General features: G+C 47.1%; 1 long non-coding RNA gene across 13 annotated transcripts in view; it reads right to left on the minus strand.

The window, feature by feature from the left end:
• Positions 1-10,757: 10,757 nt before the first annotated feature.
• The window catches only part of LOC114017175 (uncharacterized), a 50,401-nt gene continuing 34,722 nt past the window's right edge, over positions 10,758-26,436 (minus strand). For 8 of the 13 annotated variants that reach the window (XR_008733973.1, XR_008733972.1, XR_008733975.1 and 5 more), the window contains 3 exons: positions 19,229-19,403; positions 14,651-15,005; positions 10,758-11,469 (listed from right to left, as the gene is read on the minus strand). This is a non-coding gene — a long non-coding RNA (uncharacterized LOC114017175). Of the gene's footprint in view, positions 11,470-12,990; positions 13,157-13,893; positions 14,544-14,650; positions 15,006-19,228; positions 19,404-20,575; positions 26,429-26,436 lie in introns of those variants that run through there. The other 5 variants (XR_008733971.1, XR_008733978.1, XR_008733969.1 and 2 more) reach the window with 5 other exon arrangements.

Below are 26,436 nucleotides of genomic sequence, written 5' to 3' on the forward strand. Positions count from 1 at the left end.
GGCCCCGCTGCTGGGTTTGCTCTTACCTGGTGGGAGTGAAGCATCCGCTGCCCAGCTGAGCTTTGTGCTCTGAGTTTAGGTGATTCCCTGATCCTCTGACAGCGATGGCGTACACTTCACCCAGGCTCTTTCAAAGGGATTCCCCGTTTTGCTCCATATACATGGGAGAAATCAGGCACACAAGATTTTTTTTTTGTCATTGTTGTATAACCCATCCACCTTTAGGACAATATTTTTGTCTCTTTTTTTAGGAAGGAGGGTGAAAAACCTCTACTCAGGGGCAATCAGGACTATCTTCCCTCAGGAAATCCTCTGATTAGAGGCTGAAATTTCATATTCGTTTACTTGTCTGATTATTTGCTGTGACGTAACGAGGACTTAACCTTTGCTGCAGGGAGGAGACTTCCCCAAGAAGCCAACCAGCTCTTCTGCCTTGAAATATGTATCACCTGTTACCAGATGTAAGGCCTGAATCCAGCTGGAGACTTTTTCCAGGTCTTTTTTCCAGGCAGAAATCCCTGCCTCACTAGGCTTACAATTTAGGACAAAAAGACAACAGATGGATACAGACAGACAGGTGCCTTAGGAAGTACCAAGGGGCACTAAGAATCACTAGGCTAGTTGTAGAGCGTTAGAGGCACCTTGGGAGAGAAGTCATGTACTCTAGTTTAAGGGGTTAACAACCGTGTAATGGGATTGCCAGCTGAGGCAGGCAGGACCTGGCATCCTAGGCGGGAGACAGAGATGAGGGAGGGTGGGGGTGCACCCCAAGAACGAGCCTGAGCAGTCTGTGTTCCATGTGGTAAAGAAAGCAGCAGGGGAAGGAGTCACAGAGAAGACTGGTGTGATGAAAGCAGTGGGCTCTGACCCACTCCCTGGCAGCAGCATCAGCATCATTTGCAACCAGCTTTGTATATTTTCTTGCTCTGGGAGAGCCAACAGCCCATCCACCAGAGACTGAAATTACTTGGTAGCCTCTTCAGTGACTGACCACTTTGTCTTTTCCAGTGTCACTGAGAGTGGGAGAGCCAGGGGCAGCAGGGACCTGAGTAAATCTGTTTCTTTTCTCAACAAGGTAAATCCATCACATTTCTGCAACAAACTGCAGTCAGGCCAAAATCTTCTTGGGGAGCACAAACCCCATCCCAGCCAGACTGATGGCTGCTGTGTTGGCAGGACTCTGAGCCTGCCCTTCTTCATCCCTTGCTCACCTAGTCCTCCTCTCCCTCCCCATCCTGCCAGGAGAGCAGCTTGGCTCCTCGCCATGCCCTGCCTGCTCAGTGCTGGAGGAGAGCTGACTCTGCGCAGGAGCCGCTGTGATGAGCTGAGCGCTCATTTCCATTTTCACTGCAGATAAGGTCTCTCACAAAGCAGCATTAAACATGGCAACAGGCATATATTAAATGACTTTAAGTTCATCTTACATGTAGAGGCCTAAGGAGCCTCTTGTTTCCTCCGTAAATAATTAGGGGGAGTTTGCTGACATCTCACTTGGCTGCTCATGGCTGCAGCGGGAACTGCTCCTGCATTTCCACCCCAGAGCGCTCGGGGCATGGGGAGCAGAGAGCCAGAAGGGCTCAGAGGCATCACTTAGCACAACAGTATTTGCAAAGACAAAGCCAGGTTTCCTGTTGCTGTGGCAGTTCAGAAAGTGTTTGACTTATGGGAGGAAGGGGAAGGAGACCTACCCTTTCTGCCCTCCACAGCCACCCAGCTGGGCTTTGAAGGGACAGGGCTGTGACGTGTTGCGATGTACCAGGCGGGTACCTGTGGGTGCAGGGAAGCCACGTATGATCAGCCTGGCCGCAGAGGACCTGCTGCAGTGCATGTGCCCGGACAGCTTGCCATGGCTTGCTGTGCAGAGGAGCCAGCCCCACTGCTTGCTAAGGGAGCAGGACAACCCTCTCCCCAGTCTGGGTTATGCTGTTACCACCAGCACGAACCCACCCCTCTGCCACCCCTCCGTGCCACACTCACCTTAACTCTGCCTGTTTCCCAGGCCCTTGCAGAAGTTACGAGGAAGGGAGCATTTGAGTGTCCAAAGCACCCCCCTCACACAAAGCCCCCCTTGGCTCGCTCGTCCCTGTGCTGATCAGCTGTCACATTTACGTGGGGCATTTGTCGGTAACGATCCATCAGCTCGTCTCTGCTCAGCTCACCCAGACACCTGCTCCATGGCTCTCTGCAACCAGTGATGGTGAAAAGCCAAATCAATGCCCCATAGAAACATCCAAAACTGCATTCCCATCCATCCACTGCCCCAAACCCTCTCCCCCTCCCCTCTGTTTTCAGAAAGGGAACATTTTAAAGACTGATTCTCTTACAAGGAGCCCTGAGCAGGAGCAGGGAACAGGTCATACTCATCAGAGTTTCCCTGGCTTGGCTGCCATTCCCTAGCCAAACACACATCCATGGGCACTTGTAAACAGCTCAGAGATATCTGGAAATGCTGAATGTCAATGAATTGATGCTGGTCAGTTTGATGGCCAAGTGTACTGGAAAAAGAGCTTCAGCACATGTTTTGGCTTTTAGGTGTTCCCTTCATGTTTGTAGATGCTTTGACATTTAAATCAGGTTTTCCACTGGCTATGTAGAGCTTATTTCCCCCCCCTCAAATTACATTAAAAAAAAAAATAAAACCCCTTTTCACTTTAAAGACAACAAAGTTCACCTTTTCAACCTTGCCAGGAAATCAGATATAAATGACCTGAGATGCAGCCTGGTTGCCAGTTAAGGCTGTCAGCAGATGTCACTTGCAACAGAATATTGCCTTGGTTCACAGGCTATCATGTCACCTGTCTTACACATCCCCTGCTTTACTGACACCACTGTGGTTTTCTGAGGGGCAGAGTAATGTATGCAGGACCTTGTGTAGGTGCTGGGCAAAAAGCAGTGGTGGTTCATCAGTGCTGGCTCTTCCCCTGCTGCTGCTCCTCAGGCAATACCAGAAGCTGCTGTTGGCAGTTGAGCAGCCCATTTCTTCTTCAAAAGCCCGTATTTTAGGAGTCCCAAAATGCAGAGGATTGGGGAGGGAGGCTGGGGGTGTCAACTCAGCCTTGAGAGCCTGAGAAAAACAGAGATGTCAGAGAAGACCAGGAGAAATGATCATGTTAGAAGGAATGTGGTGCTGGCACCAAATTTGTGTTTGTGTGCACCAAACTGTTCCCTCTGAATCCAAAACCACGGTGGGATGGGAGAGCCTGGGTTTATACCATAGGGCACACAGCTTCCCAAATGACTAAGTCTTTCTGATTACAATTTGTCGTCTTGTAAAAGGAAAAATATTTCTAGATTACCTACAGAATTAGTTATTGTCCTGTTGCTGCTCCAGCAATAAATTTTTTGTGAAGTAAGCAACAGCCCTGAGCAGCAGCTCTGAGAGCCTGGAGCAGAAATCAAAACAAAATATCATCAAGAAGAGTACTCAGTTCTTTAAAGCACTAATGTTGCTCCCTGGGGAAGAGTATTCTCCTGTAATGAAAACCGTATTGCTTACGTTTTTATGGCTGCATAACTCATTTTGTTTGAGGTTAACTCACCTCTGATGCCTGTATGATGGGAGGGAGTAGAAATACTTCCTCCCCAGAATGAGAGTTGGCTGCAGACATTCCTAAAGCAGTTGGTTGTTTTCTGTACTGCTGGTCAGGATTTGCCTGAGATCATGGCAGAGAAATGAAGCCCTGGGCAGGTGAGAATGCTCCACGGCATCTCTGCACAAGCTCTGCTGTTTTACACCTCCTGCATTGAGACACCAAGGCTTCATGGTCCTTAGCCCACAGGTACTACCACAAATTTCAAGGATTCACCAAGGAACAGAAGTCCCCATGGGAAGTCCTAACAGCTGTGGCGCTATCACGACCTCCTGCCCATACAAACACCTGCTCCTTTAATGAAAAAGCAAATCTCTTCTTGTTGAGCAAGAAAACCCTTTGGCTGCAGTTTCCAAAGAGCAGGCTCTGAAGATTGGTGGTGAAAGGCTGGAGGTGGATCCAGCAGCACTTCGAGAGGGCCAGACATGGACAGCAGCAGCTAAGAAGTATCATCGTGTCTTAGACAAAAGTTTGATATACAGAACCATCAAAACCCAGCACACCCCTTTCTCTTACACCTCCTCTCCCTTCCTGTACACTCAATGTAAGGTCAGAAAAGTTGGAGGACATCTAAGATAACCCGTCGGATGTCCTCTGAATTCCTTCTTTCATTCAAAAAACCAATCCGTACTGGTAACGTGCACTGATGATGCAAGTGACAAGCTGCTGTTTTGAGCAACCTATACATTTTGCTAGAAAATCTAGCAAATTTCCAAACACTGCCCTGGAGGCTCTTGTGCAGCCCTTGACAAAAGAGGCAGGGCATGTTCTTACATTGTCTGAAGACTCCAGGGCTATGGAAACATATGAAAAGCGATATGTTAGCAAAACATTGCGCCATTCACACATTAGGGGCCAGGCTAGCTGGCTAGCACCTACTCAGGGCCGGGTCACGCAGAAATAGTCCACCCTGTGCTCCAGCAAGTTCTTGCCAAACCCCAGCCACCCCACTGCAATGGCATGAAGATTTCAGTGAGAAGATGGGCTTCCTTGCCACTGTCGAGCAAGATTCTGCACTGAAAACTTCCACCCAGGCAGGGAACTGTAAATGAACTATGGGAACACGGTGATTTTTATAGCAGGGAGTTGTACCTGTGTCGGGGACCCGCTGCCCCTAGGGCAGCCAACCTGTCTAGTCGATGTAGCCAGGCATCCTGTCTGACAGTGCCCCATAACAGATGCCTAGGGAACACGTAAATGCCAGGAAAGCCTGTAGTGACACTTCCCCAGAAAAAACAGGGACTTCCTGGACCAAAGATACTATCTCGGTATTCAATAGTTCTCAGCGGATTTTTCATTCACCGCTGTGTGCAAGACAAATAGTGTGAAAAAGCATCTTCTATTGTTCTACAAACTGCTACTTGGTGTTTTAATCTGATTGTCCCTAGTATAATGACTGCTCCCTCATTGCCATCCCCGTGCCACCCCAGACGTGACAGGCCCTGGAGCCCTATCTGAGCTGGTTGGACCTCAGCTACCTGGCCCTTTGTACAGTAGCTGCTCTGAGCATTCTCCTTACCTTCACCAGTTCTGCTGTAAGTCAACAAATGACACACCAAAACCTTCATAACTGTGGTGTATCTCAGCAGCAAGGGGAGAGATGGCTCCAGGAGTGACTCAGGCCCAAGGTGACAGTGGCTTCCCAGGGCTCCTTCTGTTGTGTTACAAGTCAGGATTGCCCTGGCCAGTCCCCTTACAAGAAAACTGGACTTAAATATAGAAGGTGGTAAACAGACGGACCAGGAGAAATGCTTCTTTGTCCTTCTGTGTTCTGAAAGCTGGCAGACTGTGGAAGAAGCCCCCCAAGGAAGTCAAGGGAGGACCATGGCTGGTATTGTCTTGCACCAGGTGCACAAAGCAGGAGGGAATACACTATAGATCAACGCTTCTCAAACAGTTTTTGCTAAGGCTGTGCACTAAATTCTGTATTGCCACATACACCACTGAATACCGAGAACGTTTGTCTATGACAACTGCAAATGAGGTCTCTGATAGTGACACTCACGAAGGTCAAACTCTAAAAAGACCTACCAATTTTCTACCATTATGACTGAAAGAGTCAGATCAAGTCACCAATGTCTGAAATTATAGATGGCCCCAAGCATCACCCACAAGAGAAGAGCCCTGCCTGTTGTAGCTATGGCAATACATGATTCAGATGCAGGTAACCATCTTTTGTTTCTTCTGACTTTGGTCAGGCCATAAAAACATTGAGTCAGGTTTGAAATCAGCATAACCTCTTGCCGTCTTTTTTTAGTGAGTGGAGATACAATCACTCAGCACCAGAATGATGACACAGAAATCTGCAAACAATCGAAAATGCAATAATAAATTGATACTGGAGCCACCTCCTAAAACTGATAACTGCTTAGTCATTTCTCTCTCCACCTCCTACGATCAGCCCCACCGCTGCTATCCCTTCCATGGCTTCTTTCCCTGGGACATCCCTAACATGATCTAAAAACACCTGGCTGTGCTCTCAGGAAACTGCAGTAACAGGGGAGAGCACGTCTTGTTGCTGAGCCCACTGTGCGTATGCAAGTGTTATTTTTAAACTGTTGTGCAAAAGGATGCGGTTCCTACCATCTAGAGCGTGTCTGAGCTTCTGTGAGACAAGGCTTTGCCTTTCAAAAGGCAGAAAATGCGGCATGTGCTGTGGCTGTTGCTGTGGCAATACCCATGTGCAGTGAATGCTGTAGCATTAAGTCACATTAAATAATCACACAGCTACAACACAAATTAAACTAGCCCTGAGCAGATGTTACTTAGACGGCAGACGTGTTCTTAAACTAAATGTTATCTTGCCAATATTGCTATGAGGAGGCCGAGTATGCTGTCAATCTCAGTTTGCCAGAGACTGACCTAGCTGCTCGCTCTCCTGCTCTGCGTGGCTGGGGGACACGCCACCAGCTGAATCATCTAGACCCAGAAGAACGGGGCTTCTGCTTGTGCTAGCACGGAGGACCTGACTGTGCTCCCCATGCTCATCCTGTTGTGTCAGTAGACAAAGTTGGGGCACCCACATTTACAGGCTTGAACTTTATGGATGGGGAGGAAAAGGATGAAGGGAGTGAAGGTGCAACAGGCACAGATGTTACAACACAGAAAATGAGGCATGGACACATTGTCTGCGCTGTTCCCCTCCCAGGGAATGCCATATTGCGAATCTGCAGCGAGCGCTGACCTCCATCTCATGGCACATGCGCTATACTGCTTGGTTCTCTGCACAGGTCATGATTCCCCTATTGCCTCTGGAGCACAGCTTGCAGAGGGGACCAAGACTGCTCAGTGTCTTGTCTGCACAGACCTGGAAGCATCCTGAGCAGCCGAGGATGGATCCTCTCTGGGGGTGAGTGGCTCTGGCTGAGCTACTGCTGCATCGGGCTGTTAGAGCAAGGGGCCTGCTGGGATAGATGGAGAAAGAGGACACGTTCCCTCTTTGGAGGCATTTGGAGGCTTGTTTGTAAGCCAGCCATTGCCCTTTGGATGTTCTGTCTCCTTAGGCTTCAAGCCTAGCCACCCACCCTGCGTCTCCATCACACAGACACTGACAAGGCAACTTGTATCAAAGAGGGCATGGTAAACCCTGGCAGCTATTTGTCCCCTAGACCCCACTGCTCATGCCCTGCTCATTCCTGCAGCAAACTTGCTGATGTAAGGACCCCCACCACCACTACAGAAACACAGGTGATGTCAGTCCATGGCTTTGTTCATCATGAAAAATCAGCATATGTGAAAAGTAGTCACTTCTATTAAAGACGTGAAAATGTAGTTTTGGCAACTTTGGATGGCTTTCCAATGACTTTGGCAGGTGGCAGCTCCCACTGAAGGATGCAAACAAATTTTCAGAGGAGCTCAAGTCCATCTGAGACACAAAGGGGCCCTTCTCTCACCTACACATGCCCATTTCAGAGCCTTGGCTGAGTGCCTTTGCTCATTACCTCTTCTCACTGCCCTGCAAAGGCAGACCGTTGCCGAAACCAGAGATTGTTTCCTCTCCTCAGGTTTCAATGTAATTTTGGAATATGTTCCTGCTGGGAAGGATAAATCCTAATCTGCCTCCAACAAGAATCTTCACTACAAAAAACGGGGGTTTTGGTTCAGTCCAGGGTACGGATGGATACAGGGCCCAACAGTGAAACTAGAATGAAACTGCTGCTGATCCAAGGTCTTTTGACCCCTCTCACCCCTTCCTGACTTTCTTGAATGAGGGAGAACACTCACTTTGAAACCCGCCAAGTTGCTTTTTGTGGGGAAAAAAATAAATCCCCCCTCCCCCCAACTATGTCAGTATCAGTGAAGGAAGTTTAAGTGTTAAGTTTTAACAATCTCATTTAGATTCATTTTCTTTTAACTTTAAAATGCTTTTCCTGCATTGATGTATTTTTACTGTGAGAGAGCGCTCTCTTCATATTTCCAGTTTATTTAAAAAAATACTTAATTCTCCCAATCTTTAATTTTTTTTTTCCATGAAAAGGAGATTTAAATTAGATTGCAATTAAATTTATTGCTGGTTAAAACAAAAGCAGATGTCAATGGAATGGAATCTGGTTTCTCTTTATCCCTACTCTAAACCATCTCATCAGAAGAAACCAAGGGAGCAAAACACATCAAGAATAGCTACCTGCAGAATATAGTCGGGCACATATTGTAGGAAATCAAGTGGCACCTCAGCCCAGGAAATCAAATGTGAGTAAGCAGCTGAGATTATCTATGAAAACAGGAATCCCCCAACAATATGCATACTGAGTTCTGTCAGTGGAGGATGATTAGCTGGAGATTTTGTTCACAGGCTGGCTGCCTCCAGCATTACTGTGAGTGCGTCTCCTGGCAGCTGACAATCCTCTGGGGTTTTCTGCCTTCATGGCAGGTGGTACAGAGCATCACAGTGCTCTGTTAACTATCCACACTCGACACTCATGGGCTTACCCAGACCCTTCCCTCCCAGAGCAGGACGCTGGTAGCTTCCTCAGTCCCCTCTCTCGCAGCGATCCTCCCATGTGAGCTCCATTTCATTTCAACCAGAAGCGTTTGGATTCGTGGGAGATGTCAAACCCCGATGTGGCCAGCCAGCTCCTTACCTTTAGGACATGCCTTGCTCTTGCTTTGCACATATCAGATGAAACCATCTATAATTCTCCCTGCAAAGGTCACCCAGTTGCACAGGCACTGCCTGAAGTGTGGGGACGGGGTGGGAGGGAGGGTGTTGTACCAATAAGGAAGGGAAACTCTTCCACAAAGGAAAAGCACTGGGCTCAAGACCTTGCACCCCTGACACTTCCTTCCCCAAGCTCACAAACATCTTCCTGTCACAGCGTTACTGGTCTCTCACCAGCTCTGCTCTCTTTCCTCTGAAATACTCCCATGGTGTCCCTACCCAGCCATCTTATCTTGAATGGCATCTAAAAGCTCTTCCCTTCCCCTTCCCTTTCTCCTTCCCCTTCCCCTTCCCCTCAGCCTCTTCATTTCCAACACCACCTACTCTCTAACTTTGCATTTTCTCTGCTTAGCATGGGGATTCTCGGAGATGCCACACAATACATGACATGTCTTCACAGTGTGTGAGAGCCCAAAGGTGCCTCTGGTGTCACAGCTACGCAAGCAGGTGCTGGGATAAGGCACCAAGAACCAAACAAGTCGATCACCCATGTGTGTATATGCCTGTTGGTTTGCATCTTTGCTTAGTATTTTACAGGGAAAAAAGCAAACAGGCTGCCCCTTGCTAATGGTTCCTAAAAAGAGGCTTAAATCACCACCTGAGCCTGTCTCCTTCGCACCAGCACAGGCATTAGGTCATCAGCCTTGTCCTGCCAGTAATGGTTAACTGCCCACGAGCCCCTGCCAAAACAGGTTGGGGAGCTTTAGGAGCTAAATCCTCCACCAGGGTTTCAAACTAGTTTCACAAGACAGTTCAAAGCCTCAGCAGCTGGAACAGTGATACAGTGTCATGTGCTGCAGATGAAGTGCTAATACTTGTCCATAATGGATTTCCTGGGATGTGTTTCACGTTTCCTCCACCTGTTGCCCCTCTCTCATGGAGTCCTCCCTTCCCTGGGCTTTTGTGGGGGTTTTTGTGGGAGTTACATCATAACTCAAGATGTCTGTTTGTGGGGAAGCAGAGCTTGGTTGACCTCGCTTTTTCACCTTATCTTCTTGTCTCATCCCGATACGAGAGCTCAGCAGTTCCCAGGAGTGGGAGGCATGGTCTGGGGAGAAGGAAAACAGCCACAGCCTCCTCTAAGGCTGTTAAGCTACCCAGCTAATTAATGATTGCTGATCACGTTCTTAAAAGAAGTACAGTTAAAGGAGGACACACAGCATATATTTTCTTTGCCTTAAGAGATGGTTGTAAATTAATTTACATATCACAAAGAGGGATTATTTGGCTTGATATGTTATATAATTACCCAGACCAGCCGGTGGGGTAAATCACACCCAAAATTGAGCTCCTGCTCCACTGCACAGATGGGATCTCTCTCCCCATACCCACACGATCAGTCTTGGTCCTGATGTTTTTCTATGTACACAAAGTGGGTATCTTAAATGACATGACCTTCCTGCCAAATACATATGACCTGCTAAAAGTTTACACTTGCAAGGAGAGCAGAATAAAGGTCTGTACCGTATCTAAACAGGAATCCTTCCAAGCATGTGCTCTCAGACAGGCTTGGGGGTGTGGAAGAAAGGTTAAATGGTAGGAACTCAGGAAACCTGGGTCCTCTATTCTGCTTGGGCCACAAATTTCCCAAGAAAGTTTGGCTCCTGACCTCAATTTTTTCCCCTAAGAGCGCGAAAAGGTATCTGATGCTTTGTCCAAAGTGCCCATGTACCACTAAAAACTGTCTGGGATCCTAGGTCCTTAGATTAACTCAGAGTTTGGTACCTGAAACCATATGTAGTCACTTCAGACCAGATTAAAAACCAAACACACACATGTAAGTGATGTGACAAAGCATGTCTCTGGTCAAGTAAGGATCTAAACCCAGGGCTCTAGTTAATGGCCAACTTATTTCTAAAAGGGTCTGTCTGTGCCTACATTTCCCAAGCTATCAAGTGGTGTGAAAAGGACTCTGCCCTCTGACAGGCACGAAGCCAAGCTACACACGCTCAGATATTGCATTGATGTGTCCAGGACCAGGCACTGGTAGCAGTAACAAGAATCACAAATTAGTAATTAAAACTACTTTTAATAGCATAGTAAGCCACAGTACAAGCAGGGCCAAATCTCTTCCAAGTTCAGCTCCGTCACGGCCTGGGTTGCAGTAAGGGCTGCAATAGGAAGGCTTTGGGGACAATTCATTACGGCAGCCAGCAGTGAAATGCAAACAGAACTGGCTCCCACATCAGAGCTGAAGGCCAGCAGACTGCCGGATCACTTAGTCTGACCTCCTGCATGGTGTCAGCTTTAATCTGTCACCCAGTGTTTCCTCTCAAGCCTCACAGCTTGAGACTGACTAAAGCACAACCTCCAGAAAGTCTCAGCTTAATCGGCTGAAGGAGACCCTGCCACCGGCCCCAAAGGTCAGCCCCCCTTCCTGCGGGCGGGGAGGAGGCCTGGCTCAGGTCACCGCACTTGTCACTTGTCACCGGAGGTGGAGGAGGAGGCGAGTGCCTCCACTTTCCAGAGGAAGTCCCACGCTGGGTTTTGCAGCCCGGCTCACATCAGCACCTACGTCGTCTTTGTCACGGCGATGGCAGGGGAGATCCGCCAGCCAGGCGTGTGCAGAAGGCTCCCGACCACAGCATCCCGCATCCCGCAGCATCCCGCAGCATCCCGCATCCCGCAGCATCCCGCAGCGTGGTCAAGGCAGCAGCGTGGCCAAGGCAGCACGGCTGGGACTGGTCCAGGAGGATGCACCCACTGCGTCAGACCCTGCGGCTGGTGGAGGGAAACCACATACAGCCCCCGTGAGAGAGGGGCAAGGAAGGCTGCACGCTTCTGTGGCAGGAAAGTGGTCTGTATGATACCACTGACTGATGGGGGGGCTGAGGAATCCGCCTGCCTTTCCTGGCAGCTCAGCACCCCCCTTGCCAGCACACTGCCTCCCCCTTTGGTTCCCCATCCCCAAAGCACTTTGCTGGGGCAGCTGCAAGCGGTGGTGGGGTCTTGCCCTGAAGCTGATCTGGGTTTGCACACACAAAATTCCATCCAAACCCAAACCAAAGCCTAGGTTTTTTTAGCAGGGCTATGTTCAACCCCAATGGCACAACAGAGGGTGAAATGACATGCCATGGTGGAGCTGCTGCGACCAAAAGTGGGAAATGCTCTTCCCCTTCCCACCCCTGCTCATCCCTCTCCCTATCGCTGCTCCTGGGAGAAGTTCCCATCCATCCTTTGTGCTGGCTTTGGGGCTCCTAAGACCTGTTTCAGCTCATTAATCCAGCAGCAAATGATCTGTTTTGACTTGCTAGGTTCTTTCTCTCACTGAGACACTCTGTGAACCCAGGTTAAACCACTCTTCGTAACGTCCTAAAAGAACCCTCCAGTGATTTCAGTGGTTGGGTTCACAGCACAGGCCACCCATGGCTGCCCTGTGTGGGGCAGGGGGACAGCACGCAGCGGGTGGGCAGGATGAGAGCAGGGCTCAGGGTGGGGGGACCCTCTCAAACCAGCTTCATCTCCAAAGGAAAACAGTGGAAACAGCAGCTGGACACAGCACCAGCTGTAATAATTCCAAACAAGGCTGCATGTTCTGCAGTAAATAAGGTGTGTTTGTTTTTTAACAACAGAATAAAACCAGCCAGACCTAGAAGAGCACAGACACAGCAAAGCAACCTGATTCCTAAAAGCCTGCTTAAATTATTCCTAAATGTGTGCATTTAGGTGCTGCATGTGGCTCTCCTGGTAAGTCAGTGATTCTGTCGCTATTTGACCCTAGGGACCTTTGCCAACCTCCAAATTTTCACCAAAACAGACCCCTTTTTCACTTCTAAGTCACTTCTGTGAAAGATCAGAGTCAATGGCGAAAATGCCTGAAAACCTTAATGTTTGAGAGTGGGGTTAAATAATTTGACAAAATTATCTACAGGGAGACTTGCAATGCTGGGAGAAAAGAGGACCTACATTTTCCACAGTTCCCAATGCAACAGTAACATACAGTTTTTCAGAAAGGTCAAGGATAAAGTTCAGACTGACAGTTCAATAACTGACCAGGCCCAGTGCTCTTCACAGCTTGCTCCAGCGGTGAAGTAGTACTGCACACACAGCTGGCATTTGTGCCCTGGCTGTTTTGCACAGAGGAAGCACCAACTGCCCCGATTTCCCTGCTCTGGTGCCCACAGATACCCTGTGGCCCAGCTCGGTTGCCAGAGCAATTACGTCTCCTAATCGTCTGATCATCTCTCTGCGTTATTTCTGAACTGGAGAGCTAAATGTACTCAGCCTTTACAACACATTCACCTGGTTGTCGTATCTCTGCTTGCCCCAGCAGAGCACGTGGCACATACCTGCACTGGAGCACTGCTAGCAGGAAGGCCTGGGCATGGGACCACCCTGGGGGTACCACGCTGGGATGCCCACTGATGCACATTTCAATCTGCTGTAGGTGCCTCCAGGCATTTGGTTTCTGAAAAAAAGGCTAAAATTAGCTGTCCAGGTGAAAGCCCTATTTTTCCACAGATCTTGGTAGTTGATTCTTACTTTGGCTTCTTCTGCACTACAGGGGTCCATTTGCCCTCCTCCCCCAAACACCACAATGCTTTCTCCATTATGAAGCTGAAACCCCTCTGCGAAACCCTGGTGTTAAGTGCGCTTTAGTTCCATTGATAATTACTGAATAATTAAAAGATAAACCTAAAGAATGTTGAGTACTTCTTTCTCCTTCCTCTCCCTCCCAATTTTACAACACATTGATAAGATAATTAGCAATCATTTAACATCTGATTTTTGTGTTTATTGTTGCTGTTGCTGTAATATTTTTGCCTTTTAAAATTCCAGTACTTGGCTTTTCAAAAGGTTGTGTGGGAGAGAAGTCTGCATCCTTGCCAGGGCCCCAAGGATACGCTTTATATCTGGACTACTTAAAATCTCCCTAGCTGTCAGGGCTTCTGTTGCAGCTTCCATAATTTCTGTTTTGTCATTGTGTATGACCTTAGTCCAGAAATGTCACTTTAAGACAAGAGTGGTACCGCTTTCTTTCTTTTCCTGTTGGAAAACTTTGTTTAGTAACTTTACTTCAAAGGTATCTTTCTGCATTTGAGAAGTGTGAACTGGGACCAAATTTCCTACATGAGTCAGACCAGAAAATTTCACCAAGTGGCTAATAACAAAATAAGAAGAGAGGATATAGGATGCACATTGCTGTGACTTTGAGGAGCTCCTGTTTGCGCTTTATTCTAAACACTGGGAAACAGGTTTCCAAGTGCCTGGGCACTGCAGCAACAGCACTCTTCACCCTGCTGCTGCAGAGCATGCCTGGAGTGGTGCTGAACATGATTTGCTGTTCTGAAGGTGCCTTAATGCAAAACAAGAGTATGTTGAGAATCAGCATCTATATATACACCAGACATCAACAGCAAACGCAAGTGTTCAGGCATGATCCTGTCTGAATTCTGTGCTGGGGTGCCCACCTGTCAGTGTCATACTTAGATCATCTGATGACTCACTGAGGTCTTCTTCACACAACAATACCAACTGTCTTTAAGCTCTGTGACGGTCTTTGCTGACGCAGCCACTGCCCAGATGTCTTGGAGACAGACTGCATCGCAGAAAAGCTGCAGAAACTCCAACACCCCCCCTCAAAAACCTGACTGAAAGTCATCTAAAAGCTTGGTACAAGCACAGAGCCTTCCCAGGAATCCGTTCAGGACAGCAATCCTTCTCAGGAGGATTACACTAAACCACTTACTCAGCTATACCAGACTTCATGGCACAGCGCTGTGCTAATCCTCAGAAGACAAACACCTCATGCGATGGGAAGTCACTGTGGTGTAAGTACTCGCATGTAATAAAACCTGCAGTGAAATGATGCTACCAATGCGTTCGTTACAAAGTCCTGTTATGGGGATCAGTCCTACCGCTGCCGCTCAGGTAGACCTGTTAACTAAGGGGGTCGACTTACATTTGAACAAGCTGCCATCAGACACCCGCAGAAGACCAGCTCAGGAACTTTTTGTTTTTGAAACAGATCCTTCTCTATCTATGCATGGCCAGCATTCACAGAAGTCCTCCACTGCTGTCACTTATTGGCATGTGACGATCTGAAGAGTCCCAGCTATGATGTCCCCAGTGGCGCTGCCCAGGTGATGCAGAGATCCAGTCCCTCTTCATCGTAGTGGGGAGGACTCATGCTGTTCCCCCAGCCAAGCCTGAAAAATCTCACCTTTCATTTTATTATTCAAAACATTTTCAGTTTTGCGGAGGAGGGTTTGCTGATATTTCAGAAATGAGAAGACAACTGCTTCGTGATCTTGTAACTAGGGAGCAAACGAGAGCTTGTTAGAAAATGGGAAAGGATTGCGGGGGAGTTGCACTTTTCCCACCTAACTCCTGTGGTTTTTTGCATTACAATTCAGTAGCTTAAACAAGGCTTCTACTAAAGATCTTGTGATGTATTTTCCAGGAAGCCCATTTTCTCGGGAGTCATAGCAATACCTAAGACCCTCAAGAGTTAATACCAAAAGTAAAAGCACGGGTTTCTAGTTCATAGGACTAAAAAATGTGGGGACTAGGAAGCCTCAAAATTTAGAGCCAGGTCACCCATCAAAAACAACGCACCCTGAAATCTCAGCTTTTTGTTGTTGTTTTTGGAGGGTGTAGCTAAGGGCTTTTTATTGCTTGTGCTTTAACTCCCAAGCACAGTGAGCAGTGTTACTGTGAGTACTAATCAGTTTCCCTGCATGCTGCCTTGGGAAAGAAAACCAGAAATGGTTGTCCCATGTGGGATAAATCAGCATGTACCTCTAAAGATAATGCTTCCTGGTCCGTATATTGTAAGGCCAGACACAAGCATAAAATTCCTGTAGCCATTCTGGTCGAGCTGCGGTTGAGGTATCCAAGTGCTAGCAGACCAGAGAGCCTGCCCACTTCTCCTGCTAACATCAGTGCTTTGCCTGAGCAGCAGTCACAGGGCTCTTTCTCAGGCAGTGGCATCTCCTCCAGGGAAATCCCACTCAACTCTGTATCCTGTTCCTTGCCAAGTGCTGGGTTTTGCTTTGCAGTCCCTCCATCAGCTGAGGGGCCAGCACTTTTGCTGGACCCATTTGGTCCCTTTCAGCTGGGCATAAGGCAGAGTAACAAATAAATATGCAGATGACATTTTGTGCTAGAATTTAGAGTCTCCTTTCCTCCCCCTTCTCTCAGCATTTTGTATGGAGAAAAGCTGTCAAAGATAGGTACTAGAATCTGGTCACTCCATCCAGCATGTATGGCTCTTTTCTGTTGTAATATTGCTACATTTCATCTACTCAGGGGCTTTGGAAGAACAGGGTGCCTAAAATACTTATTTACACTTGTGGAGCAACAAAAATAAAGTTAAAACCCCAGCTGTAAACAGTTCTCTATGAAGTTTGCTATTGATGCTGCATGTGCTCTTTGCTAGGGAGTTATTTTCCTCTTAAGGGAAGTGTAAGAGAAGCACAAGGCCTGTTAAAGAAACCTTTTGTATCCAACTGTTAAATTGTCTGGGATTTCTCCTAGTGACAAAGCTGCACTAGACTGGTTACAAACTCCATTATAAGGAGACAATTGTGAAGAGTCACCTTGAAAGTAATTAATCTTATCTAAGTCTTTAATTGTAAATGCATGAAATTATAATATGTGAAGCTTAAGGGCGCTTAATTTGCTGCTGAATATTGGCAATAGGCTAGGATTTTTGTCACCTTACTGATCTGTGTTTACACAACACCACCGAGCAGACAGGCTTAAGGAAAGGATCACATTTCCTTTGATAAGGGATATGCCAACTATCTCCTAACAGCCTGACAACAGGGAGGAAGGGAATGAACTTGCTCCCTTCGATTCAGAGGTGTGGGCTGTGCACAGGTCTCCATCCCATTTAAGACAGAAGATTTGCAGGCAATATCCTCCTCTCTGATCTTCTCCCTCAAGAATATCTGGAGGGTGAGAGCCCATCCGAGCAGAGGAGACATGGGTGCCATCTTTTCCTTAGCCCTGGCCACACCTAGCCGTGTTCCTCCCTTCCTCCAGAAGGCAAGCGTATAGGGAATTAATCACCTTTTCCTCATAGCATTACCTCTTTCCCAGCTGTTTCCCAAACTGACTCGCTTTCCAGCCACACTAATGCTAGTGTTGGCTCGAAGGAGGGAGCAAGACCACAGCAACCCTGACTTACATCCACATGCAGTTGCTGTGATGCTGCATGTCCCGTTGCTGTGTCTGTTAAGGCTGTGCCCATTTCAGGTACCCAGATGCCCCAGGACAGATATGAGGAGCTCCTCAGGAGGAAGGGTCTCATTGCCTTACGTGCTTGCATGAGCCAAGTACACTGCAAGCGGCCCAGAAATACACAACAGAAGCCATCGTTGCTCTGGCTAGCAAACTACGTGCAGAGAGCCAGCCAGTCATTTTTAACTGAACAGTGGGGAGGACCTGCAGTGTAAGCCCATTCATCCACACACACATTCTCCCTCTCCCCCCTCCCTCTCCCAAGAATGTAAATGCCACATCTTTTGTATTTCTTAAAATATCCCTTGTTAACATAATGAAGCCATTGACAGTAACCTCAAGTCAGCATCCTACTGCAGTTCTGACAGTTCAGCAGCATCCTCACTGCTCCAAGGAATTGGAAAACACAAGCAGTGCGGAAAACACAAACATCAATGTGCAAAACAAACACATCTGATGTATCAAAGCAGCAAAAAAAGCCTCCAGAGGCTGCAGGGAAAGCACCAATTTGTTGGGGAGAGCAAACCCAGGGGACATAATGAGCTGGTGAGGCACGGTTCAGCTTCTGGGGATTCAGAAGGTAATTAAAGAAGGCAGAAGTCAGCAGAACAGCATATTACACCGTGACTTTGTTAAAGTCATCAGCACTTACCCCCTACTGAGAAGTCTTCTTTCCCTCTCCCCCCGCCCCCGGCACATTTTATTACCAAAACCCAGGGTGATATCACATAAATAGAGAAGTTAATTTTTAAACTTTCTCAAAATGCAACTTGGAATCTTAGACTTTCTGTGCGGGAAATGCATAGAGGAAATAAAAGAAAATCAAGTAAGAAGGTTCTGAGTCAGACAGTGAAATGAAGTGAAACTTCAGCTGCAAAACTTCATGGATTTGTATGGCTGGGGGAGCCCACAGCAGCATTTTGGTCTCTTGCCAGCATAGGCAGCAGCACGAAACCCACCACCATAGGGTTAGATCAGTTCGTATCGGCCACAAGCTCTGCTGAAAGCAGACCTGATACCTGGCGACTATACAGCTCTGTCCTGAGTTCAAAACAAGTGTTTATTTTAAACATCAATAAAACAAATACCTGTCTACAGTTGCTTGCCACAATATACCGATTGGAATGGAATATACCCGACACTGAAGAGTACGCAAGGCTAAAGGGCTGCTTTCAAGCTAGTATGGTTGTATACTTCCACATTTTAAGGTCCTTGGAGATGGAGCTTTGGTAGGAGACCTGTTCTCTCTCATTTGCTTTTTCATTTTCACTCATAGCTAAATATCCTGGCCAAAACTGGACAAAAGCCCATCGTTATGAGAAGGAGTGATGTCATGGCGTTTCTGAGCAGGCAGGGTACTTGGGCATTGCAGCAGTGTGTTGCCATTACTGCAGTAACCAGAATATTAGGAGACTTTTCCAGAACGATGCAATAAAGAGAACAGCAGGCTTCCCTATGCTGCTTTCCAAGGCCAGCACCACATGGCCCAATACATCATCCCAGATGAGGCCAGACCCTCTTTGCAAGCCTACACTTCCAGAAAAAAGATCAAAGCTGTGGGAGTACTTTTATATATAGACAGAACTGCCTCACTCCATTCTGCTGCATGAGAGAGGGTCTTTGTTGGAGAATTGCTTTTATGTCAAGAGAGTAACCTTCCACTGCCTCCACCCCATTCCCAGCCACGCTGACCTTCGTTACACCTTGACTCTTTCAGCCCATCTGGCTATAAATTAGGACAGACAGGTTACACCCTTTTCTTTTCCTGCAACGCACACGAACATCTCAGCAGTGCTGTTGGCACATAAAAGCTTTTGCCCTTTCTGTTTCCCTCCCTAGATAATGAGCCATCTATTAAGGAGGCAAATGCAGTTTTAGCTGGTGATATCTTATGTAATTATGTGGGTGAACAACACAGACAGAGAGAACAGAAGGTGGTGGAAACCAAGAAAAGCCAAACAGGCAGAATTTCCAGAGCCTCCAAGAACTGTAATGTCACCAGGGCTCTTCCCCTTTGTTATATCCCACCACTCCAAAAAAAGGTTTGCTCCCCACAACTCCAAAGCAGTTTTCTCCTGCACCTGTACCGTATCAGAATAATTTTAAATGATCCTCAAAGTCCAGCCTATCCCACCAGCGTCACATTCTCACATCAACCAGCTTAGGACAGCTGGACATCAACCAGTCCAGTCTTAGACCTCAAATCCCAGAGGAACAGGGGCTTGTCTGAGATCTATGTGTCTCATCAATCTCCCACTCTTAACTGTCAGCCAAATAATAACTTTCCACTCACTTGATTTCTTTGGTATAATGTCCACCATGTGTTTGCGTGCTGTTCCTTAGCTTGTGCCTATATTCACCTGGACTTCCAGATGCACTCTGGTCAAAACTGGTGCGACCAAGGCTTCCACCCTTACTCGGCCAGGAAATATTGCAGAGGCAGTCTTCTGAACAGGAAAACAGTAATCCTGGTAACAAACACAGAACAAGCGTATAAGAAACACAAGAAGTTACAACATTTTTCAGAGCTAGGGAAGTACGAATAGAATGAACATTCACAGTTGGCAGCTGGATTTGGGTCCCAAACATTGCTTTGCCTCAGTGCAGAACTGTGATTTGCTCTAGATGTGGGTGCAAATTTACCCCAAGTCTTATATTTCTGAGGGTAACTGTAAGTTTGGCCTCGGGATGAAAAGAAAAGGTTTTGGGTTAAGTTTTGGGCAAACTGCTACTGATCTTACCACTTTGTTATTTTTACTCCACTTACTCATCCATCCCTACCCTAAAACTGACATAAGCTTGGCTCCCAGTCCACTCCTGTGAGATCCACTTGTAGCTGCCAGCCCTGCATGCACACACACATTAAATCTTACCTAATGAATAATTACCAGGGGCCTGGGACATTTCATTCGCCTGATAACAGCACACACCTCGGGGAATGAAATAACGTTTCGAGGCTGGACACAAATGCACGTAACACAGAGATGTCACAGTTTTCCCTACATGACAGTCATTGCAAAGCCCAGACACAACATGAGGAAACAGGTAGGAGAAAAAGTGTCCTATGGGGCTGTACTCTGTGTATTAACCTGGGAACAGGCATTTTTTCCTTGGAAGATTTTATAATTTAGGACAACAGTGCATAGATGAGATGAAGTATTGCTATCCTCACCTCACAGATTGGAAATAGATGCACAGAGATGAGAAATTATTTGCACAAGATTGCGCAAGAACTCGGTGGCAGAGCCACAGACCCTTCCTCCTTTGCACCCATTTCTCGACGCTTTAACTACAACATTTTCCCTCTTTCTGGTTGTGTGTGAACCAAAGAAAGTTCAGAGTGGGGATTTTTGCACAGCAGGAGCACCCAGACTTTCAAACGGAAGCTGGAAATCCTGCATGGATGTGCTGTCTTAGGTCTGGGGCTATGTCCTGGGGCACCCAGCCCCAAGAAAATAGGTGCTTTCCTGGGATGTTCACTCCAGAGAGCTGTTACACTGCCTCCTCTTCTGCAGCAGGAGCGGATACGATCACCTGCCCATTACATAGCCACAGCCTTTACATCCAGTCTGGCTGTCTTCCTCGTTTTTATTTCATGGTGCTGAAAAATATCTGGCTGATGGCACTGGACTCCACTTACCAACATGCTGGAGTGATGCGACCTCTCCTTCACCTCGCCCAGCCAATGCAGGTGCACCAGGATGTCCTGGGACCAGCTTGAGGGCTAGGGAGGCAGTTTGGTTTCCATTGTACACTCCCGTAACAGCCTCTCAGACAAAAATGCAAAGAAAAGGCTGCCAAGTGGAAGAGGGCAGGGAGGCAGGCGCACACTTGTCTAACCGGATTTGCAGTGACCCCGCGTTGCTCACCCACAGGCCAACAAGCACTCTGCTGCTGGTACAGGGTTGGTTTCCCTCCTGCCAAATGGACCTAGTCTTGTGCTGGTAACAGATTTGCATCCAGTAACACGCTGTAGTCTTTGCTTCTAATTTCTTGCATGGCTGACTCCTTCGCCCACCGTGTTAGAAGGCAATCTGAGTGCAAAATGTGAAAAAGCATCATGCAGGAGGCAGAATGATACTGGGGAAAATAGCACAGGATCCTGTTAATAAAGACTACATGGGAAGGAGCATTCAGAGAAGGTACTGAATTAATGTTATGGACAGCTTTAACTTTGGATGCAATGTAAATAGGTACACAGAATACAGCAGTGAATATGTTTTCCAATCTCTAAAAGGCATAGTCTATAAATAGACTTAAGTCTACTAAAATATCTTTTAAGACCCATGAAAGCATTCAGTAAAGACATCAAATCGTATTTATCCCTCAAACTCATCACAAAATGGCTACAGCCTTTCCCTTTTTTTCTCCCCCCTTTGAAAAACAATAGGAAACAAACTGGTTTATCTTCCCGTACCTGCTGTAAATACCTCTATGGCAAGGTAATTGCTAAGTGCATTGTGTTGAACAATTCGTTACTTTGTTAGAGGAACATTTGTCATGCCTTTTGGAGATGGCAGAAGATAATTGTCCTGTGACCTTTGGAAAATGAAATCAGTGGCATTACTCAGAAGCCAAAGTCGAGAAGTTTAAAAACAGATTTAAGAAGGGTTCCCATGCCTCCTGAAAAAGACACAATCTGCACTCCCACCGAAGCCAAGCTAGCCTGTTCCAGCTCTTTTAGACCATTAATGATTTGTGCCTAACTAGCACTCAGGGTAGGTGATTCACCCATGCAAGCGCTGCAGGGCTCCCTGTCCTGTGCACAGCCCAGCTCTCCTCATTGCAGCAGTACAGGACACAACACCGTGGGCTGCCCGTACTGGAGAGAAGATCATGAGCTCGATTGTGTGCTACAAACAAAAGGAGAGCCATTATCAGACGCTGCCTTGCCAGGCTGCATAAAAAAAACGCCTCTGCAAATTGCATAATGCCCCTGGATGTTCCCAGCAGTGCCATGGCAGGCCCACGGGGCTGGCGCTCGGACAGGGAGGAAGCCGGATCTCCTCCCTCCCTCCCTCCCAGCATGGGAAAGCTCAGGAGAGCTGTTGTGCAGGCAATCCCCCCCCTCACTTATCTCCTGGGAAAGAGCTGTGCGGCTCTGGAGTGACGTCTGATGCACAGAGTTGTGGTCACGGATCAGAGGGAGCCTGGCACGGCAGCAAGATGCAGCACGAGCTTTGGGGAGCACCGGGCAGGGGAAACAGGAGAGATGCCACATTCATTCTCCTTGTGTGTCTACCACGTCCCTGTCCCTCAGCCTGCGCTCGTCTTGTTCACTGAGACAGCGTACCCCAGTACGATCAGTCCCTCTGTATTACGATGGGAAACTGACTGAAGGACAGGCAAGCACTAAATACAAAGCCTGTGTCGACTGAAGACCCTGTCTCACACTCGGCATGGAAGAGGGGTCGTCTAACAACACAGTAAGGCCGATGCGATACCTTGTTCTTTGCTGTTCAGGAGTCGGATGACTGTGCCTGCACCAAGGAGGGACGGGAAGGAAAGCACAGCTTGGGCAGAGGGAGGGGGCTGCTCAGCTGCCTCAGAGGGACTGTCAAAATGCAGCGTGCGGCTGAAATCTCCAAGGGGCACAAAATTCCCAACGGAATGCCAAATGCCAACATTACCAGCCAATGCTGAGTGGGCAAGATTTCACCATGAGCGACTGTGACTGTGATAAGCAGTGTGTGTGACCTACCTGGCTTCATCTCACTTGCCTGACAGTCCATATGCTTGGAATGCCTCCTTCTCCTTCTCCTCCTCCTCCTCCTCCTCCTCCTCCTCCTCCTCCTCCTCCTCCTCCTCTGCTGTTACTGGTGGCACCAGGGATTTATGAGGCAGCAGGGAGCATTTCCTAATATTGGTTGGGTGTAACTTTCCAGCATGACTGATGGTGCTATTAAATGTGGCAAAGGGAAGAGCACAAGTGGGAAGGCAAGAGAGAGTACTTCAAACCCTGAAGATGAACGATAAGTGATATTAAATAGTTCTATGTATGCAAAATAAATGTTTGAAGCTTGCAAGGCTATTGTTACAGACATTGCTGGCTTATTAGAAAAGGGGAAAGCTATTTGGAAAAGCGGTGCCTATGTAGAAAAAATGATATCTATGTAAACAAGACAGAAAGGAGCTGGGACTTAATGGAGTTAGAGTTGCAGGAGAGTTTTAAATTAAAGACTAAGGGTAAGGGAGAGGTATGGAAGAACACACAGTTTGGATGAAGCTGTCAGATCTCTCTGTTAAGAAAAAGGATAGGACAGAAGGCAATGAAGATAAGTGGTAGCTAGCCCACAACCACATTTAAAACCCTCTCTGTACAAATGGCAGCGATCTGAAAATGAAGGAAGATGAACTAGAATGTCTGGCTGCAAATAGGGATATTGACAACACACGTATCTGGGAAACTTTCTAGAAAGAACCAATTAGTAAAATACTATTATACCAGGTTTAAACAGTATAAATGTCATAACAGTTCATGCCAGGGAGGGAAAGACAATTAAGTGACTCAAGTTCTCAGAAGATCTACATAGATTGAATGTACCAAATTAAATGTTTACCTTTAAAAAGGAGAATCACATAAAAGTGAGGAAATTTCTTGAAATCAGCAGCTAAAACCAGTAAAGCACTTGTTGATGATATAAGATTGTTTAAAGACACTCTACAGCAGGCTCAGCATCAAAGAGAAAATATTCAAAGGAAAAGAAAAAGTAAGCCAACATGATTAAACCATGTAACACTTCTGAGATGTAAAAATTCTTAAAAAAATAGGGAGTAAAGAAAGATGGAAAAGAACATAAAGTCTGACAAAGTGGATGTGAAACTACAATAAAGTACAAGAAAATGAAAAGCAACTTGCTAAATGTGTAAAACGTAATGATAAGACTTTTCCTAGCACAGCAAAAGCGGGAGGCTGCCAGAGAGCTCGTGGGGTCCACGGATGATCCATATGTAAAAGGAGCACTTGAGAGAGACAGGCCATAGTAGAAAATCAAAACTAACTCATTGTGTTAGTGTTCCCGGTGGAACTCCCACGCTGGATCACTCATTACGGAGGATCAGTCTTTGGGGGTAGTTTCATGACATCTTCAACAGGACCAGGCTGAGGCCTCCCTTCTCCTTGGTCAGGGTCTCCTGCCCCGTTCCTTGTGTCAGCGCTGGTCATTGCCTAATCGCATGGTGAGCCAGCTCAGGCAGTGAAGGCAGACCAAGGGTATGGGTGATACTGCACGCAGCCTGGGATGCCAGGTAGCAGAGAGAGGCTCCAGCAGCAGGGACTCCCTGCCTTGGTGTCATGAATTACCAGCTTTCCCAGGGAGAAGTTTGATGTGGGACTTCCAAGACTGGGGGATGCAGAAGGAAAAGCCGTCAGCTGGAAGCTCAGCCCAGCACACAACAAAAATACATTCTGAAGGAGCTGTGGGAGAGGCTGAGACCTTGGATATTAATCTAAATATGTTTCTGGGTCTTCTCCTTGCCAGAAAATGAGCATGTGTTGGAGGAACCCTAGGACTATGCCATAGACACATCTGGGTCCCCTGCTGCACCCAGGAGCCAACTGCTCACCCCACTGAGCGCAGAGCCAGCGCAGCCCATCAGGTTCCTCACCACACTGTGTCTGGGGAGCACCCAGCTGGCAAGGAGGGGTGATGTCTTGAGGATGCCAATATGACATTTCTGAGCTGTGTGGTTCAGAGACAAAGCGGGTGGATGTCAGTCAGCCCGCTGAGGCGATTCATGGCAGCTGCTAAGGGCTGGTATTCTTTACCTGACACAGAACTGACACAAAGCAAAACATTCACTCCATGCCTCATTGAACTCCTACATAAATAAGGAGAAGACCCACCTCATGAGGTTGCTTCAAGAATTGATATGGCCAAAGCTTTGAGATTCTTAAATGCAGGCACAAATTATTTAAACAGCTTTTAAGCAGTTCTCTTTAAATGTGAAACAGACATGGTTACGTCAAGGTCCTTTCAATTGGATATGTGACCAAGATGAAAGTGAGGGTCTGGAGCTGATCATCTTCAAAGTGGAAGCACCTGGGGTGGCTGCTCTGTGAGGATGCCAAGCACTGCACAGGCACTGGAAATTCAAAACATTCCAGCTGGTGATTTGTTACACCAATCTTTTTCATCTAAGCTAGATCAGGCTGTGAATCAACATGGCACAGACTTCCTGCGATGGACAGAACCATGCTGCAGTCATTTAAAGCAGAGACATGCAAAAGTTGTATCCTTTTCCTTTCTGAGCATTTCTGCTTATCCAATAATTAAGCAATTTAAAGCTCCCAGTTTTCCCATAAACATTTGCCACGAGCAGTTACGTTTAGCCATGTCTCGGCAGGTCTTAGTTCCATGAGCAGATTTTTTATGATAATTTCTGTTTTTTTCACGGTAGCTCTCCAAGACTGTATTTGGAACCACGTTGTGCTATCTGAGGGAGAGAGACTTTGTACTTTTTCCAGACACAAGAATAGCTTTCTCTGAAACCAAGCACAGCCAGAAATGCAAATAAATGACTGTCACAGTATCTGACATGGTAACACTAATTAAAACAAAATCAAATGAAGATAACGAGTCTTTGATGATTGCCTCTTTTCCTTAAATTTGGTAATTTGGAATTTCCTAGCCACGTGGATCTTCCAAAATGAATATTCAAGTGTTCCTTTTCCTCTCCAAGTGTCAGCATGCTCTATCTGAGGGCACTAGAGACTTTTCAGGGAGGTGTGGTTGGAAACACTGTCTCCTATCTGTCCCAGCCAAGCTCCTGAGTCACGCTGGTACAGAGGGCAGGAGAGGTCGGTGTTCGGATTCTTCTGAGTGAAGCTGGAAATCTTGGCAAATGCTTTGGATGTGCTTGGTGCTTTACTCCTAACATCCCTCCTGAAACATCACACAGTCCAGGCATGCCATATGGCCCAACAAACAAGCTTAAGGTTTAGGTTGTTGCTGCTTTTTCAATCAGACCTTAGGTCACCATCCATTAGGCCTTAGGCACTTTGAAGCTCATGCATGTAATTAAATCCAGTTAAATAAAAGATAAAATCCATCTTGTCTTTATACTGTCTTGAATGCTGACCTGAAATAAGCCGATGTTGTGTTTGCACTTTTCAGCACTCCACAGTGGAGATCAAACACATCCCATTTCTCATGTTGGGATTAATAAGTGACTCCCAGCTAATTGAACCTCTCAGCTTCCATGATACCAACACATCCAACACTCTCATTTCCAAATATTTTAGCCACTTTTGTGGTTGCCATTACTGTGGTCTCTGGTCAGCGTCATAGTCTTGAATGCATATATACCCATCACATCTCTGTGACTGACAGCTGCTCTTTTACCAACAGTACAGATGGACATCTCTGGGCCAGAGAACAGAACATGTCCCACGCTATGACAGACACCTTCCAGCTCCTTGGAGCTCAGCAGGCAGCACAATCACTGCACCAACTTTTCTCTCCCGTTTTGTTTCAAAAGGCACCGGCCAAATCCCACTGG

Source organism: Falco cherrug, chromosome 9 (assembly GCF_023634085.1).
Source record: "Falco cherrug isolate bFalChe1 chromosome 9, bFalChe1.pri, whole genome shotgun sequence".
NCBI classification, from domain to species: domain Eukaryota; kingdom Metazoa; phylum Chordata; class Aves; order Falconiformes; family Falconidae; genus Falco; species Falco cherrug.